Source organism: Protopterus annectens, chromosome 4.part0 (genome assembly GCF_019279795.1).
Source record: "Protopterus annectens isolate FY-2018-M chromosome 4.part0, PAN1.0, whole genome shotgun sequence".
NCBI lineage: Eukaryota > Metazoa > Chordata > Ceratodontiformes > Protopteridae > Protopterus > Protopterus annectens.
The window spans coordinates 1,915,429,356-1,915,449,910 of record NC_056733.1 but is presented as its reverse complement, the minus strand read 5'-3'; positions in this window follow the sequence as shown (position 1 = coordinate 1,915,449,910).

Below are 20,555 nucleotides of genomic sequence, written 5' to 3'. Positions count from 1 at the left end.
TCGCATAAACACTTTCGACAAAACAGCATTCGCTTAAATAATAGGAACCTGGGTGTAGTAGGCTAAAAACTACTGTGGCCTTTTTAAGCCTAGCTGTGCATCCTGAATCTTACAAGTTGGTAGTGTAACCACGGTCTTAGACGATGAACAATTTACAGGCTGCCTTTGTCCATTAGAGAGAGACATACGTGTCAAACCAGAGGTGAATTTCTGGTTCTCCATCTAGTTGTACAAGTTACACTTGAATTGTTTCAGGGAGGAACTCTGTGCCACATGGATGGGGAGCCTGTACCATGGAAGGGATAGTCTCTGAGATAAGTATCTGTGTCTCCAGCACATCCTGTTTATAACATAGGCAAGGTTCAAGTCTTTAGAATTGTTAATTCTGGCTCTCTTTCTTTTGCAAATATGAAGGAGGTCTGTCAGAGTGAGGCCCGAAGATGCCTTATATGTAAGACATAGAAATCCTGTAAGAAACCTGCAGGAGACAGAATACAGGAACAGGGCTTTGATGCTGTCTGCAGGGCCATGCTATTTACACCCTGTATTCTTTTAGTGAGAAACTTTTTGGGATGTTCCAGTTGGATGTGCCTAGTTAGGTACATACCAAAGGAGGTTTTGTACTCCATGGTAGGTCTGATGAATACCAAATACAGTGGAACAGTAACTTCCTTGGACCTAGAAGCCATAACTTTGTTTATAAGTTGTACCACATAGAATGATTTTCTCTCTTCCATAGACACATGGTGGTCAAAGTCTAGATTGCTGTCTACTTGTGCACCCAAGTTCATGACTACTGATTCATCTCTTAAGGATGTGTTGTCAAGATGATAGTTGTCAGAGATGGCTGACTTTCCAAAGGATACTATTTAATATTTCTTGACATTTAGTTTTGATCCATGGCTCTGACACCAGTTATTTGTCTGTGTCAGTCCTTCTTGGAGAACATTAGTATTGGGGGATTCTATGACTGCTCATAATTTGCCATCTGCAAATTTGGTCAGCCAGAGTCCATTGATATTGGCCTTGATTTCAGAGAAGTAGATGCTGAAAAGGAGTGATCCCAGAAGTGATCCCTGAGGTACTCCACTGTTGAGTGGCCTCTTTGTAGAGGTGGACTCTTCAATTCTAACTTAGTGGGTCCCATTTCTGAGCCAGCTGGCTATTCACCACATGATAAAAGGGTTTATATCTAACCTCTTGAGTGTGTCAGTAATGCCTGAGTGGGGTATTGTGTCATATGCCATGGCCAAGAAAAGGAAGGTAGCATGAACTGCTTTCTCCCATCCATTTTTGGTGATGTTCTCAAAGAAGTTCACCAGATTGAGTAGGCATGACCTGCCTTTGATGAAGCCAAACTGGGTTGGGTCTAGTATATGGAAGCTTCCTATATCATTACTGATAATTTCCATGATAATTCTTTCCATGGCTTTGCATATGAGACAGCTGTGTTTGAGATCTTGGAATATTAGATGGGACTAGATAATTAAATAAGTTAAGTTATTTTAGCTTAATGAAATCTTGGAAAGTCAGAGGATGCCTGAGGAGTGGAGAAAAAGTGTTTTGGTACCTATTTTTAAAAATAAGGGTTATGTGCAGAGCTGTAGTAACTACAGAGGGATAAAACTGATCAGTCACAGCTTGAAGTTATGGGAAAGAGTGGTAGAAGCTAGGTTAAGAAGGGAGGTGATGATTAGTGATCAGCAGTATGGTTTCATGCCGGGAAGGAGGACTACAGATTTGATGCTTGCTCTGAGAGTATTGATGGAGAAATATAGAGAAGGACAGGAGGAGTTGCATTGTGTCTTTGTGGACTTGGAGAAAGCATATAATAGGGTGCCTAGAGAGGAGTTTTGGTATTGTATGAGGAAGTCAGGAGTGGCAGAGAATTATGTAAGAGTAGTACAGGATATTTATGAGGGTAGTGTGACAGTGGTGAAGTCTGCAGTGGGAGTGGCAGATGCGTTTAAGGTGGAGGTGGGATTACATCAAGGATCAGCTCTGAACCAGCTCTGAACCCTTTCTTATTTGCAATGGTGATGGACAGGTTGACAGACGAGATCAGACAGGAGGCCCCATGGACTATGATGTTTGCAGATGACATTGTGATCTGTAGTGAGAGTGGGGACTAGGTTGAGTAGACCCTGGAGAGGTGGAGATATGCTCTAGAGAAGAGGGGAATGAAGGTCAGCAGGACTAAGACAGAGTATGTGTGTGTGAATGAGGGGAAGGATAGAGGAATGGTGAGGATGCAGGGAGTAGAGTTGGCGAAGGTGGATGAGTTTAAGTACTTAGGATCAACAGTTCAGAGTAATGGTGAGTGTGGAAGAGAGGTGAAGAAGAGAGTGTCAGGAGTGATTTGTGACAGACGGGTACCAGTAAGAGTGAAAGGGAAGGTCTACAAGAGGGTAGTGAGACCAGCAATGTTGTATGGGTTGGAGACAGTGGCATTGACAAAAAGGCAGGAGTCAGAGCTGGAAGTGGCAGAGTTAAAGATGTTAAGATTTGCATTGGGTGTGACAGGGATGGACAGGATTAGGAATCAGTATATTAGAAGGTCAGCTGAGGTTGGACGGTTTGGAGACAAAGTCAGAGAGGTGAGATTGCATTGGTTTGGACATGTGCTGATGAGGGATGCTGGGTATATTGGGAAAAAGATGCTAAGGATAGAGCTGCCAGGTAAGAGGAAAAGAGGAAGGCCTAAGATAAGGTTTATGGATGTGGTGAGAGAGGACATGCAGGTGGTTGGTGTGACACAGCAATATGCAGAGGACAGGAAGAAATGGAAACAGATGATCCGCTGTGGTGACCCCTAACGGGAACAGCCGAAAGAGAAGAAGAAGATCAGGCAAAGTTTGAAAAAATATTTTTCATCTCCAAACAATTCTTTTCTGGGCAAAAGTAAAACATGATCTTATTCTACACCAGTGTGTGAACAGTTCTAACAATCTGTGTTTGAATGTGTGTCCATCTTGGGTAACTTAGAAGTAATCAAATATTTATAGAGTAATTGCCAGGAGAATAATTTCCAGAAGGATAAAGAAGCAGTAACATAACATGATGAGAGGGATGATTTTTTATTTGTGGTTTAATATCTAAATGTAGAAACTTCTGCTGAGGCAGTTACATCCAAAGTTCATATGGTATATGACTTTTATAGAACTACGGGGACTGTAGAATAAGGAGAAATAGGATTTAGATGAATACTTCCAATTGTATGCTAATAGGTAAGTAGAAGGCAGTCTGCAGACCATTTTGCCAGTAATTCATATTCAAAAGTTCCTTCTTGCCTCAAGGAGGGCAGTACAAGATAGATCAGGGAAGAATCTGAGGCTTCCCATCAAATTATCAGGGGTATCGTGAGGGTGGCATGGGTGCATCTCTGCTTGATATGTACTGGAAGTTTGTTACAAAACTATGGGATAACTGTCACATCAACATTTCTTATTTATTTGTTGATGATTTAATTCATTTAACCTGGTATTTGAGGAAGTTTTTATTCTTTGAAAGAGTAAGAAGGTCAAAGAGGATTGGATCTTTAATGGCTAGACACAGATCTCCATGGAGATGTCTAGAGAGAAGGCCGCCATTCTGTCCTACTAATGAGTTTTGAGGCCATTGGTCATTTTAGTTAGGAGCCTTTGAGGTCTGCACAAGTTGAATTATATGTTTAGACAAATACATGCCAAAGGGGTATTAAATTCAGTAATGGATCTTGTGAGATGAGGGGAGTTGGGACGACTTTGGCTCTAGAAGAAATGCTGTTGGAGTTTAAATGAATCCGATAGAAGGTTTTCCCAACCCCAGCAATGACAATTTTTTTATTTATTTTGTCTATTTGTTTATTGCATAAGACCACTGGATGAATTGCACCTTTTCAGCAGTGACCTGGGAGCATTTTCTGGTTAAGTCACATGCTCAGAGTCACATATTCAACAAATGAAGTTGGAAGGAATGAAACCTGTACCATGAGCATAGGAGCAGCTCATTAATGACTTTAGTCCTGTGCTCTTAACTACTAGGCTATATAGTTGAGTCTTACATAGTTAATAGTTCAGTAGTATTCTTTACAATTGGGATCCCCTGCCAAGGGTGGCCTGACATCCTGCCAGTATACCAAAGCCTTTAGGTTGCTTTAAGGCATGCCTTGTGTTACACTTATGCTCCCCATGTATAGAGTAGGGCATAATGGTGATGTCTGGACATACCATCCTCAGAACTTCTTTGTTGCCAGTCCGAATCTCATCTTTTGATCTTTGGTCTGAACTCCTGTGTCATCACTGGTTCACCACGTAGTTTCAGATAAGTGCCCCAGTAGGGTTTTCGCTCTTATATTCTTTTTCTGTGTGGGATTTCATGTCATCCAGGAAGGGTAAATGCCAGTGTAGGAGACAGATTCCCTGTAAAGACCATCATGAGCAGTGGTTATTTTGTCTTGGTATTTCCTACTACCATACTTCCTGTCCCATTTATCAGGTTTTTGTTCCAAAGACTGTCCATAATCGGTTTTCTCTTTGACCTTGTATTTAGACAACCAACATCTTAAACCTCTAGTGAAAGACACTATGGAGGGAACTTCCCTTTCTGAGGGCCAGCCATCTGTGAAGAAGACGACCAAGAAGTCTCTGATTCTTCCATTGTACCGTCTCCACTGAACATCTCTTCTGAGGCTAATGAAAGCCCAGAGGATCATCCAGCTCTTTTATTGGATTCCTCTGCCACAACCCCTTCAGAGGCTGGCATGGATCCAGCTTTATGCACGTCCTTAGAGGCCTCACAGACATCTGCTTCGTACGTTCTTTTTACAGAAGGGCCGACAAACAGGCAAACAAAACAAAGAATATTTCTGCTACTCCTGTGGACACTCAGAGTGAATGACAGCATTTCACTCAGGGTTTGTTTAATGCCCTTATGGCTTTGAAACCTCCTCAAGGAGTTTCTGTTCCTACTCCACCTTGGTCCTCAACTCCTCTTAAAAGGCCTTGGGAACAGAATTCCTCTGAAGAAAAAGTGGATTCATATGAGGAATCCCTAGCTTACTCATCCCTTTAGATTATGGTTCTGAGGAAGAGAAGTCTACTAGTGCTGACACTCTCTTTGAGATTTCCTTCAGAGACACAATTTTCAGGATGATGGAATTTTTTAAATGGGATTGTGCTCAGGTTTCTAAGATACAGAAGAGGCATTATGAGCTTCTGCAAATGGACTGTCCCAGACCTTCTGCTGTCCCTCCTATGTTGGCTGCCTTGTTTGGATGCCTTTTCTACTGTGTCTCAGGCTCCAGACTCCCAGCTCCCTGCACCCCCCAAAAAAAAAACCTGTTAGGTTTTACAGGGTACCTGAGGATTGCAAATTCCTTTATAGATGTCCTTCAGTTGACCTCTCTGTGATATCTGTGGCATCTGGTAAGCCATCTCAGTTACTGCCTTCTACAAAGCTTCTTCCTTCTGATGAAGACAGTAGGACTATGTAAAGGCTAGGTAAGAAGATTTATATACCTCTGTTACCTTGGCTTTTAGAGCTGTCACTTAAACTCATGTGTCTATATATATTTTTGCTGTTCATTGTCAGGCCTGTTAGGTGATTTCTAACCTTCCTGATTCTGAAAGGAAGACTTCTGCCCTCTCCTTGTTGAGAACGTCTTCTTAGGTGGCTCACCATTGCATTAAGAGCAGTTATGATGCAGCAGCTGCTTCTTCCAGTGCTGCTACTTTTGGTTCTGTGATGAGGAGATATTCCTGGCTTTGGCTTCAGCCTTTGTCTGATGATATTAAGGGGTAAGAAATATTTGATGTAGCTGCTGCTGATTTAAGTCTGTTCAGGATAAGGGCAAGGAAGTTAAATATGTTTTTTTTCCCCTCCTTTACGTAAGTTTCAAAGAAATTACCCTAATAAGCCAGTCTTTCTCCATAGGCAGTCTCGCCTTCCTACCAAGGGTAGGGGGGGGGGTAAAGGGCTCCTTCTGCTGAAGCTTCCCAGATTCCTGTATCCCAGAAATCTCCTTTTCTTGACAAACCAGGTGCTGACTATCCTGTTCTTCTCAGCCACATTTCTCTTTGTCTTTCTTTATCCCTTCCAGCTTGGTTAAAAATTAACTCAAGATTCCTTATAGGTTATTACATGGTCCAGAAATATCTTCCCTTTATCAGGGGCATTCCTTACCCCCCTCAGGAATGGTTGGCTTTCTTTCCTGGGGTGATTCAGGATCTTTTGACTCAGGGAACTATTCAGGAGGTTCCAGTTTCCTAAAGTAGAAGGGGTTTTACTCCAAAATGTTTTGGTTCCATGCAAAGAGGGCACTTGGAGACCCATTCTAGACCTCTCTCATTTAAACACCTTTCTGAAGGTTCCTTCCTTTTGGATGTTGTCCCATCAGACTTTGTTCCTTCTGCTGCTTCCTCCAGCATTTCTAGTGTCTCTGGATGTCAAGGATGCTTTATCTTCACTTCCGTATTCATCCCGTTTTCAGGAAGTTTTTACGTTTCCCTGTTGCTTCCTGGTATTTTCAGTTCTTTGCTTTGCCCTTTGACCTTTCTACTCCCCCAAGGGTATTCACCAAATGCCTCACTCCTTTGATTGATTTTTGGATGCTAAGGATGGGCTACAAGTCTTTTCTTATTAGATGATTAACTGCTTCAAACATCCTCACCAGAGATTCTACTGCAGCATAAATAAAATATCCAAAAATGGGGACTGTACGGTAAAAATGAAAAACAATAAACCAAAAAGTTTATTCAATAAACTGCAAAGCTTTCGAGTACAAGACTCTTTCTCAATGTAACAGTTTAAAACATCAGTTCAGCATTTATATAACAATTTAAAATCACAGCCAGCCTACCAATTGAAGCTAATTAATTCAGTAAAAAGTTAACCCTTTTATCACTAATAAAACTACATAACATAAAAAACAATATAAGAACAATATAAAAATTCTCATACAGCATTAAATAATAGAAGGTTTTAACTTAAGTATAGGCTTAATATTATTTATTGTATTTAAACCAGTTGGGGCATCTGCCCTAAAATAATTTATCCATCTGTGTTCCACTGCTTCTTTAACAGTGACAATATCCCCACCCCTATGATTCAAGTCAATCTTTTGTAGCACTCTAAACTTCTCACAACCAAACCTCTAACTCTAGACTTTAAAATATTTTCTCAAAACAATACAGAAGTAGAAATTGTAAAAACAGCCAAACTACTTGGCATCACAATTGATGATAAACTTTCCTTTGAGAATCGTATACTCAGCTCAATCAAAAAGACCTATTTTAAGCTTGGCAGACTCTATAGGCATAAACTATATTTGGACAAGTTTACCAAGTTGAAACTAGCTAATATTCTGCTTCTACCCTCCATGGCTGCCCCATTTTCACTAACCTACACACCTCTCCTGAATAAACTGCAGTCGTGCTACTATAAAATAGCTAAGTTTGTCTCCAACGTGCCAACTCACACAGATCATTGCCTGGCCATTAAATCTATAAACTGGTTTGAGTTCCCTCATCACCTGCATTACTCCCAACAGACTCTCACCCACAAACTTCTAAATAACCCAAACTACTGCTCATTCCTTCGAACTATAATATAAACACACACCCCTACTCAGTATTTTAGGTCCTGTAACAAACAACTCTTAACCATAACTAAACCCAACAAAATAGCTGGGCAATGTCTCTATTCCCATGCCATTACCAAACTTTGGAGTGTGCTCCCTTTCTCTGTTATTCAACTAGACTTTTTAAAAACATTTAAATTTGCACCAAAAAAACACTATCTCAATAACCTTGTCTGTTCTTGTAGTCATATGATTAAGCCACCTTAAATGTTTTGGCCACTATACTCTACGAATACTTTTACTAACTATGTCTTCATAGTCAATCTCTCTTGCTTTCTATATTTCTGTGACTGAATAAACAGAATTGATTAAACAGTATTCTTACTTATGAAAATATACAAACAGAATTGCTAAAAATTTAACACACTGGGTTTATTTTCTTGTATTGTATGCCTCTATAATATGTATTTGTCTTGTACATCTGCTTCAATTTGTATTATGTAAAAACTTTCTTGACTTTCAAATAAGCTGATGTTATGTAAAAATTTCTGTGATTGTATGGAGCTTTACTCCCCGGGCCTCCACTGAAAATGGGTCGTTGGACCCAGTGGACTTTCCCGGTCAACAAATGTCAATAAATAATAAAAATAAAAGAAATGTTCATTTCCATAACATTGAATGTGCTTATATAAATCGTTTGTGTCTAATTTTTGCATATCTCCGACATATGTGATGCTATCCTATCTTTTAGCTTATTATTAATTTTACCTGTATAAAAGACTGAACATTTTCCACAATTATCAAGGTAAATCAAATTTTGTGTGTGACAAGTAGCAAATGTCTGGAAAACAAAATTCTTTTTAGAAATTATGCACCCAATAGGATAGCATCACATATGTCAGAGACACATCGAAAATTAGACACAAATGCTTTATATAACCACATTCAGTGTTATGGAAATGAACATTACTTTAAGTTTAGAGTGCTACAGAAGATAGACTTGAATCATAGGGGTGGCAATATTGTTACTGTTACAGAAGCAGTGGAATACAGATGGATAAATTATTTTAGGGCAGATGCCCCACCTGGTTTAAATACAATAAATAGTATTAGGCCTGTACTTAAGTTAAAACATTCTATTATTTAATGCTGTATGATAATTTTTATATTGTTCTTATATTGTTTTTATGTTATGTGGTTTTATTGGTGATTAAAGGTTTAACTTTTTACTGAATTAATTAGTTTGAATTAGGCTGGCTGTGATTTTAAATTATAATATAAATGCTGAACTGATGTTTTAAACCGTTGCATTGAGAAAGAGTCTTGTACTCAAAAGCTTTGCAATGTTGCAATTTATCGAATAAACATATTACTTTGCGAGATGGTCAGTCTTTTTGGTTTATTATTTTTCTACTGCAGCATCTTCACTTTGCCATTTTCTTTCGGACTCCTTCACAGGATCATGTATTTCTGGGGTGCAGGATCCAGGCTATTCCAATGCTGGCATCCCTGCCTCCTCCCAAGGCCTATACTCTCATTTCTTTCAGTCCCTTCTTTCTCTGGCCTTAATCATGGCAAGGGAGTTTCTGAGAGCTATAGGTTTATGGCTGCCAACAATCCTATGCTTCCTTTTGCCAAACTCCACATGAGAAATGATTTCTAAAGTCAATTTGGCTTTAGCTTTCTCATCCCATAAACTTATTAGTTCCTCTTCTTCCTTGCCTCAAGTGAGAATTTCAGTGGTAGAGTCAGCAGTTGACTCTAAATCCAGGGCTGCCTTTTAAACCACCTCTTCCCTCTCAGGAGCTGTTCACATATGCTTCAGACATGGGATGGGGAGCATCCTTCAGCTCTCTAAAGGTGCAGGCTCCATGGTCACCTCAACAAAAGAAAGACCACATCAATGTAAAGGAGATGACAGCTGTTCTGCTGGCTCTTCAAGTTTGTCACCCTCTGTTCTCTCTAGGGCATCTCAAGGTGTTTACAGACAATACCATAGCAATGTGCTGTGTCAGCAAGCAAGGGGGATGAGATCTTAACCTACTTTGCCAGTTGGCTGTTCTAGTGTGGGGACTAGCTATTCAATACTGTGTGAATCTGCAGGCAGTTTATATTCCCTCAGGTCAGAACATTGTGGCAGACTCTCTGAGCAGGTCCATAACACAATCCCATGAATGCATGCTTCACAAGGATATGTTTCTGGACATTGTCCACCAGTCGGGGTACTCCTCAAGTAGATCTGTTTGCCTCCCCTTTGTTTTGTGCCAGAGTCCCAGGTCCTCTGTTCTGGAAGGTAGATGCCCATTCCTTTTCTTGGAGGAGGATTTTTCTTTGCCTTTTCACCCTTCCCCTTCCAAAAGTTCTGTTCAGAATACAACAGAATGGTCCCTAAATCTTGCTGGTGACTCCCTTTTGGCCCAGACACAATTGGTTCCCATTCTTCTGCATTTAGCCAAGGGCAGTCATCACAAGTTACATCACAGGGTGGACCTACTCACACAAGTCAAGGGATCTCTAATCCATCCTCACATATCCACTCTTCAACGGACACTGTGGGTGATAGGATTTTGATTCCATGCAGACACCTTTTTCTGAGGGCATGTTTAGAGTCCTGTAGGAGGCCAGGAAGCCCACAACTAGGAAATCTACTTATCTAAATGGAAAAGAATTTCTGTTTGGTGTCTTTATCGTAACCTGGATCCAATTTCTGTGGCTGTTCCTTTGGTTCTGTCTTGTTTGTGTGAATTCTTCAATGCTGGGTTGACTTTTCTTCTGTTAAGGCCCACTCATCAACTATCTCTGTGTGTTTGCCATTATCACCTCCTTTAGCCTCTAGATGTGAGGCTAAACAAGTTTCTTAAAGGCATCCTTCATATTAGACCTCCCAGGATGCCTGCCCCTTCTGTCTGGGATCTTAGTTTTGTTTTAGAAAAATTGATCTATGTTCCTTTTGATGCACTTTCAGCTTCCTTACAGCATTGTTCTTGGAAGAGACTACTTTTGTTAGCCCTTCTGCCATATGGGCATCTGAGCTTCAAGCCCTTATGGTTTGTCCTCCTTTTTAGTTTTCCATAGAGTCAGGGTGTCCCTTCGTAATAATCCTTCTTTTATGGCCAAGGTGGTGAATGAGTTGTCTCTTAATCAGTCTATTCATTTGCCCACTTTTTCCCTGTTCCACAATCTGCTAGTGAGAAGTTGCTGCACACCTTGGATGTGCATAGACAAGTCAGATTTTATTTGGATAAGACTGAGACTTTTTGTAAATCTGATCAGCTCTTTGTTTCCTTTCTTCCTAGATCTTTAGGTTTGGCTGTTTCCAAGCAAATTGCTTCTTCTTGGATTTCTAAAGACATTTCTTTTTGTTATATCTTCCATTGCAAGAGCCTTTCCTCTTCTCTTAAGTCTAATTCTGCTAGGATTGTGGCTTCTTCCGATGCTTTTGCCAAGGGTTTGGATACTAACTCTAGTCTTGTTGCAGCTTCTTGGTCTACTGTGCATACATTTACTAAGCACTACAATTTGGATGTGATTTCCAGAGATAGAGCTGGTTTTGCTAGGAGGATTCTCCATGGGTTTCTGGAGAGCTCTCCTGGTCCATCCTCCTTCCTCTTTTCTTCTTGAGCGTTTGCACTCTCTCTATTGTAAAGAATACTGCAGCAGTGAAATGGATGGACATAGTACAGTTGTGTAAGATCTTACCATAACAGGTAGATGTCCTTCTCTTCTCTATTGCAATATTCACTCCCTCCCTCCCTCCTTACCCCCTGGTTCTTTTCTTTTCTGGATGTACTGGTTACCTCTTTTTTGCTTGGACTGCCATTCCTACTAGGGGTCTCAGTTCTCAGGGATGGTACATCCAGATGTCACCTTTATGCCTTATGCTATACGTGAGGAGTATACGTGTGACTAACGGCATATTTTAAAGGAACCTTAAGGCTTTGGTATACTGGCTGGATGTTGGGCCACCCTTGGCAGTGGATCCCTGTTGTAAATAATACTGTAACAGTGAAGAGAAGAAGGACATTCACCATTATGGTACGATCTTACACAACTGTACTTTCTTTAGTTAGGAAGGAGTGGTTTATTTATAAAATATTGCTGGATTTATTAAGTCTGTAGCCACTGATAATTTTACATTTTGAATTTGTGCAAGTAATCCTTAAATGTTAACAAGTTGGATCCTGTTTATCTAAATAGTGTGAAAGTACAGCATTATGTACATAGCTACGATACAGACCATTGTTCTGCCCTAAACAAAATCAAAGAAAAATCCATCTTTTTAACTGCGGCTGAAGATAAAACACGGTATTTAAAAATTTGTATAAATGTTATGTAATTGGAGGAAGTAAAAGTTGTATTGATTGGAATGACAAAGCAGCTATTATTAGCTTATATTTTAGCCACCTCTTTTAAGTTGACAAATGGCAATGTATGCATAAAATACAGTATTATAGCAAAATTGACAATTTTTTGAGAGCAAACTTTTGTTCACTAGAAAAGGTGAGCTATAACTGTTCAAGTGAGTGCTAACTTTCCTTATACTATATTCTTAATTAGTATTAGCTGCCTTCTGTCATGACAGAGCTAGATACATTTCTGAAAATGGTGTATTCCTGGTGACTTCCATGTCATCGTGTAAGATTCCTGTAATAAGCAGTGGCTTAGCAGTTTTTAGAGGCAGATTATCCAAGTTGTCCACGTAGAGTAAACATCATTAATTCTATATTAACTGAAGAATATGAGTGAGTAGAAAGAGAAATTCTATTTTCATTAGAATTAGTGGAGGGGGATCCTTGAATGCCTTGAAAGGTCCTGATCTAATTTGCTATAGTTTCCACAGCCACAGTGATCAGAGAGATGGGGAAACAATGGATTGTGCATTGATTATTCTTTAAAAGATAAATTAATCACATTCAGTAAACATATAGAAATATTGGTAAATGTTGAAAATGTTCTTAGTTAAGAAACCAGGATAGTATATGTTTTTTAATGTGAAGAGACAGTGTTAGTTTAATTAGTTGAAACCTTGCTTGCCCTCCAAGTAAGTAATAAGTAATGCTTCATGTCAGCTCATTAGTAATTATTACTTTTTAATAGGTTCATAGGTAGATACTAAGCTACCGGCCCTGGGGCCTATACAAGCCCAGCCAACAAGGTACCCTGGCTTTTGCCACCCAATAAAATTATTTTCCTGTGCCACTGTTGAGCAGAGCCGCACAGGTGATCCCCAGGGTGAATTTCCTATTTCCCATCCAATCATCAAGATTTTTCGTGAAGAGTGCTAATGAGGAGTTTTGTTTGGTATAGATAGGTAGTTTATTCCAGAGTATGGGAAGTCTCTGGGACAGGAATCTATCCCTCCGGCATGTTCTGTTTATTGTGGTGACAAGGTTTAGGTCCCTAGAGCATGTAGCTTGGAGGGATTGGGATTTCTTTAAGTGGAGCATGTCCAACAGCTCTGGGTTTAACATAGCTTTGTATGTTAGGCAGAGATCACCTCTGAGTAGGAGATATGTGAAGGAGTAAAGCTGGAGTTTTTTGAGACAGTCTGCGTAGGGCATCTGTTTGAGGCCAGTAATCCTCTTTGTGAGGTATTTCTTTGGCCTTTCCAGTTGTTGTAGATGTCATGTGAGGTACATACCAAAAGGGGCGTTGTACTCTATAATGGGTCTAATGAGTGATGAGTAGAGGGGAACAATGACCTCTTTTTTTCTGGATAAGAAACCTTTTGTGATGAGGTGTGCCACGTAGAAGGATTTCCTGACTACTGTGGCGATGTGATTATCAAAGGAGAGACTACTGTCCACCTGTATCCCAAGGTCTGTTATCACACTTTCGGTGTTAAGTATACTACCGCCTATGTTGTAGTTCATGAGTACAGAGTTTTTACCAAAGGGGATGACAATGCACTTTTTGGCATTGAGCTTCAGGCCATGGCTTTGACACCAGGCATCTGTCTCAGTGAGGCCCTTTTGTTATTCATTTATTTTCTAATTTCTGATCACAGCAAATTACGTCCATGTAGGATGAAACACATGATTCTCTTGGTAAATATAAAATTATGTATATTCTGACTGATTTTTGTTACAAATGTAAGTATCCTGACAGAAGTGCATTTGGCCAGATATTTCTCGGGTTTTGGACTAGTAGCTGCCAAGTTGCATTTCCAAAAACTAGTAGTTTTATTGGTTTGAAAAAATGTGTTTTTTTTTTTAATTATTTCATAATGTCATTCATTCTTTCAAAAACAGTATGCAAATTTCAGGAAATATCCCACACATCTCTGGTGCTTTTTTTTTAAAGTTTAGAAATTAAATTTTTGAAGGAGTAATTGAATTAAATCATTTGGCTGCATTATTCTGTATTTTCTCATTATGGGCATTTTTTTCAGTAAACTGGGTTGTTTGGTTTTAATTTAAGTAGTAGTTTGCATCTTGATGTTATCTTGCTAATGAAATTATAAATTCTTTATTACATTATGTGTATTAGTTTGAATTTACATCTACAGTAGGATTTTAATATCTTTAATGCAGAATTTTTTAGCATTTGGCTTGGCTTTTCAAGTTTTACGGGTTTGTAAAACAGAATAAATGTGTAATTTTGTCTTCTCAAATGAGTTGACCTTTTGTGATGAGGTGTGCCACGTAATTAATATGCTGCCCTCTGCACTGAAGAAGTCTTTGAAATTAATTGGCTGTATTGAATGTGATGTATTCTAAGAGATGAAAGATTTCTGCATCCCTTTTGCTTTAACCCAAGAATGCATTCTCCCTAAAGAAAAACATTTTATGGTTTCACATAAACTGGTAGAATCACACTTTTTTATCGCAAGACCCAATTTCTTGAGTTTGAGCTTTCATCCTTGGACTTGGTCTTTACCCTGGTTAAAGTGTAATGGAATTCTCCAAAATTTTAGATTTGACATTATATGTTTTTAACTTAATTTGTCTTAAAATCCATGCTTTAACATACTTTTAATATTGAACATTCCTTTTCGCATTATACCATTATACATGCAGAATGTAATTTTTTTCTATAAGTAGTTTTGCATGCACAAAAACTTAAACCTTCACTGCATTCCTGCTTCTCCACACCCCATAATCTGTGCATTCCCATAAATCGACCCTCCCCACTATTCACATACTGCATTTCCTTACCTTAACATACATTTTTTTTTGTTTCCTCTCTCTTCTTTTGTTTCCCTGTTCTGCTTCTGGTCCTAGTAACTCTATTACCTTTTGTCATGTGTGTTGTCATTACTTTCATCCAGCACTATTTTACCCCATGTAGCCTTACAATCCACCTTGCATTCTGCCTAATCAGACTTCCCCTTCCCCTTCCTATTCCAATTGCCTGATCTTGTACCTCTGATACAACTAGTATACATCAACCTCCAACCCTGTTCATTCTATTTCTTTCATTGTCACCACAAACAACTGCAACTCATTGTCTTCTGAAGTGTCTCTGTGTAGATCTTCCAGCTTGCCCCCTTTTAATGACCCATTGCTCACTCTATCTGTCTCAACTCTCTGCCAGGTCCTGCATCCCTTTCTCCCTTTGTAGCTTTCCTAACACTCCAGTTCTCCATTAAAATTCATCTTTGTCTTTCTTGTACTTTCCCATTGCTCATTGACTAGTGTCCCTGCAGTGCCCTCATAACCTATTTATATTTTCAAGCATTATTCTTGGCTATACTTCAGCCACACTCTCTGTGTATACTCTTCCCTCAAGCTCTTCAAATCTGTAATCCTTTTATTTCCATCAAATCCTGTTTCACTTCTAATGTTGTCGTCCAGTTCTCCATTAAAATTCAACTTTGTCTTTCTTGTACTTGCCCATTGCTCAATGACTAGTGCCCCTGCAGTGCCCTCATAACCTTTTTATATTTTCAAGCATTATCCATGGCTATACTTCTCCCACACTCTCTGTGTATACTCTTCTCTCAAGCTCTTGAAATCTGTAATCCTCTTATTTCCATCAAATCCTGTATCACTTCTAATGTTGTCCTCAAGCTTCCACCACTTTTCCTGTCATGTAGCTCAATAATTTCCTAACAGCTCTTCCTTACCAGTTTTCTCCACATTGTCCATCCTCTTTGCCTCATTGTGTATCCAGTTTCACATGCTTGTTATACATCCCTTCTCCCCTTTAATTCCTTCATTTCTTACCCTTCCAGTTATTCATCAAAAAGATCATTGTAGTATGCCCATAACAAATGGAGCTTATTTGAAGGTAGCTGCAGGTCTTTCAAGGTATGTTTGAATGCCCCAGACTGAGAGCAGTGTTACCTCTCATGATGAAAATGTAGATGTTAACTGGAAATTCAGTTATAAAGGGAGAGCAACCATTGCCATCTTCAGCCCTTTTGTGCCACAAGAATGAAGAGTCATCTGTCTCATTGGACTCCATGTGGTTCTTCCATGGAGAGCTTCAAGAGCAATAAGTACCCTGTTTTTGTACATACCTCTCTTGGTATGTAAACTTTGTTTGTTAAGCTGTTTTTGGCTAGATTTGACTTGTTGATGCTTTTTGTGCCTAATGTCTCCTAAAAATAGGCACCAGTGCATGTGTCAACCACCTATGAACACTGTAAAACTTTAACTTAAAGACACTATTCAGGAGACTTTAAATCTCAGACCCATTGAAAAACATAGGAAATTAGTGGGGATGGGACAGGAGATTTCTTCCCCTTCACTAGCAGATGAACCTTCTTCAAAATTAATGCACTGGACGTAGTTCAAAACATTCCTCCAAAATGCAAGCCTTAAGACAAAAGACATTGGGCAGGGTACTAGTGGAAGAATTTGTGGGAGGAAAGCAGGTATTCATAGAGGACCATGCTTAAGCCTGAGGGTCCTAGTTCTAGTCAGACAAGGGTACATCAAATTGCTACCACATGTGCTTTCCAAGAAATTGTTCTGCCTGTGCTAGCCCATTTTGATGGCAGTATATACTAATTTTGAGAGAGAGTCCCCAAAAGTGTTAGTATATTCCAAAGCTGGACACTATTTTGCAGGTTCATTTGGAGGAGTGCTGGCCTTCTTCATGAGAATGCTACTCCTTTGTCTCTTAGTAGTTTGTCAGATTGCCTACTGAATGAGATGTTTGCTTCCACTGTTAGGCCTGTCAGTTCACTGCTACTGGACCTCCAGCTTTTTCAGTATCTGATATGTGCCAGTTGCTGTTTAGCTTGAACAGCTCGTGCTTATTTTAATTTTAGATTTGAAGAGTAGTATGTAGCAGAGAAAAAAGCCATTACATTTCCTTCTTTAACCTGCAGTTTCACAAAATATGTCTTTTCTAGTAAGGGAAAACCCCCAAATGGTCTCCTTTGAAGTAAAAATAAAACCTGGAACCCCAGGTAACCCTGGATTATTCAGGGACTACTTAATGCTGTCTTCCTACTAATATGTTTCAACCCCTATAAACTCCAAGAACACTGCTGTCTATGCAGAACTGTTTACAAAATCCCTATACAAGCATGTCAGTAGCTGCATTGAGGCAGCTGTACCTACCTGGAAGAAGCACAAATCTAACACAAAAAACAAGCCACCCTGGTTGAATCACAACATCAGTAATCTGTATAACAAAGGAAGAAAATCATGGCAAAAATTAGGAGGTGCAGCACCCAGCAGGATAAAAGCACTCTCATTAAACTAAGCACACAACTTGAAGGAAAAAATGAGTCTACCAAACCCAAATTTGAAGTAAATTTGGCCTCCCAGGCTAAGGATAAAAACAAGGCATTCTTTAGCTATGGCTGCAATCTCAAAAGCAATACACAATTGTGTGCAGAGCTCATTGTAAATGGAGCCACCTATACTGAGCCAGAAGGTATAGCAGACCTACTGGCCAACAAATTCAGCTCCAACTTTACTCTTCTCTCCCCATCAACCTTCCCTCAGGAAATAACATCAAATATAACTCCCCCCTGCTTTCATTAGGGAGCAGTTCCTTAATGTTCTCTCGAAGACCAAGAACACTGCATCAGTGGGCCCAGACAATATCTCAAGATGCCTTCTAAATAGCAGTAAATATGATCTATCAAGCTCTCTGGAATTGCTATTAAACTGTAGCCTCCAAACAGCCTTCATGCCTCATGAATGGAGAACAGCAACAGTGACCTCTCTACACAAAGGTGGGCCATCTACAGACCCATATGTCTCACTAGTCTCATATGCAAAGTCATGGAAATGATCTTTAATGACAAAGGAAACCACCAGATGCTGGACCCATCCCAATTTGGTTTAATCAAAGGCAGATCATGGCTACTCAACCTGATGGACCTCTTTAAGAAGGTCACCAAAGCATTGGATAAGGACAAAATGGTTCACACTACCTACCTTGACTTGGCCAAGGCATTTGACACAATCCCCCCACATGGGCATTGTTGACAAATGTAAGAGGTTGGGTACAAACCCTTATTTAACTTGGTGGATAGCCAGCTGGCTCATGGTTAGTGCTCAGGAATTTAGAATTGGGGAGTGCACCTCTACAAAGAGGCCAGTCACAAGCAAAGTACCTTAGGGATTGGTCATGGGATTGCTCCTTTTTGTTATTTACTTCTCATCCGTCAAGGCCATCATCAAAAGCCACTGGCTGACTGTTTAGCAAATGATTGCAAATTAGGAGCTGTCATTGAATCTCCCACCAACACAAATGTTCTCCAGGAAGGGATGACACAGACAAACAACTGGTGCCAAAGCCACAGACTAAAACTAAATGCTAAGAAATGCATACTAGTATCCTTTGGGAAGTCCTCCAACCCTGGTGCTATCATATTAACAACACATCCCTAAGTCCTGACTCCGTAGTCAGGAACTTGGGGACACACACAGACAGTAATCTAGACTTTGAATATCATGTGTCTGCAGTAGTGAGGAAATCATTCTATGTTGTGCAACTTATAAACAAAGGTATGGTATCTAGGTTCAAGGAACTCATTGTTCCACTTTATTGGGCATTCATCAGACTTATCATTGAGTACAGTACCCCATTTGGTATGTACCTAACCAGGCATATCCAACAATGGGAACATCCACAGAAGTTCCCCACTAAATGAATACAGGGAATAAGTAACATGTCCTATGCAGACCACCTCAAGGCTCTATCCCTGTATTCTGTCTCCTACAGCTGGTTGAAGAGATATCTGTGTCTGGCATAGAAGGCATTGTCAGACCCCACTCTGATGGAGCTCTTGCATATCTGCAAAACAAACAGCACCAGAATTACCCATTCTAAAGACTTACCTTGCCTGTGATTTTAATAGGACCTGCTGGAGAGACTGGTATGTATCACAGAGAGTACCCCCTTCTCTGGAATGGTTCACTATCCATGTGAAGCATAGTTCTTCCCTAACCTGATTCAGGTGCAAATAGGACAATTGACTGGGGAAAAGGAAATTCATCCCTGCTTTGGCACCTATGTGTCTAATGGACACAGGCAGGTTGGAAAATGGTTCATTTCTCAGGCCCCTGCTTGTAAATGTTTCACCTCCCAAGCACCTGCTTGTATTTAGCAAGGGTACCAGAACTTTTGGGATACATGGCTAGGCTTAAAAAGGCCCATGTGGTCATTAGGTTCATAGGTGGTTTACTAGGCTGTCAATAGTGGTTACTTCTAGAATTCAGTCTCACTTTAATTCTATGCAACAAAATCACTAATGCTGATTCTTAGAGGCTAACACTTGTCCAAAGACTAGCTGGAAAACTTACAAAAAAGCAGCAAAATTAAGGAAAAGCAGAGCAAAACACTAAATCTAATGCCAGAAACACTTTAGGAATTCACTAACAGCCAGACAAGTGTATAAACACAACAATACAACTAATTAAAATAGAACTAAAACTGTATAAATCACTGGGTGACTAAGTGCAACAGAAAACAAGTGCTCTCCTACTCTTTATAGATTCATAGGTCCATAGATGTGTACTAGGCTAATGGCCAGTGGAGCCTTTTTAAGTCTAGCTGTACATTTTGAATATTTGACAAGTTCCGGTACTCTTAGTAGTATAAAAAGGGGGTTGGGACATGAAATATTTACAAGAAGTGGCCTGGGAGATAAACTATTTACAGGCTGCCTGTGCCCATTACAGACAAAGATGCCAAACCAGAGATGAATTTCTGGTTCCCTGTTCAGTTGTCCAAATTAAACTTTAATGGGGTTAGGAAGATACTCTGCTTCACGTGGTTGGGAAGCCTGTACCAGGGAACAGGTAATACTGAATACTGATGTTGTTTGTTTTGCGGATATGCAGGAGGTCATCAGAGTGTGGTTCAATGATGCCTCCTCAACAGCCTGTAGGATACAGAATACAGGAGTAAGGCTTTGAGGCAGTCTGCAAGGACATATTAATTCTCTGGGACAGGAATCTATCCCTCCAGCATGTTCCGTTTATTGTGGTGACATGGTTTAGGTCCCTAGAGCATGTAGCTTGGAGGGATTGGGATTCTTTTAGTGAGGAACCTCTGTGGATGTTCTAGTTGTTGGACATACCTGGTTAGTAACATACCAATGGGCACATTGTACTCAATGATAGGTCTAAGTGATATCATGCCTTTGTTTATAACTTGCACAAAGTGAAATGATTTCCTTATACAATAGACATATGATGGTCAAAGGCTAGATTACTGTGTGTCCCCAAGTGCTTGGCTACTGGGCCAACTCAAAGGGGTGTATTGTCAGGGTCCCTAGCACTTCATTGAATCCTCAGTCCATCGATCCCCTATTCATCAAACTTAAAAAAAAATCAAACATCATTTCAGTGAACACTTATGTCATTGAAACGTTTTCCCAGGGGAAGGGAGTTAGTTGTCCGCCATTACAAATTTGCCCTTTTCCCCTGTGTAGTACGATCTCGGAATTGGTATATATAATTAGGGGGTGTACGAGGTGCAGCACCCCACATTTGGGGATGTGGGGGGGCAAAGACCCCACCTTGGTGAGTTTAAAAGTATGTAATTTTTCCTACAATCACTCTTGTGGCAAAGTGCTTTTTCT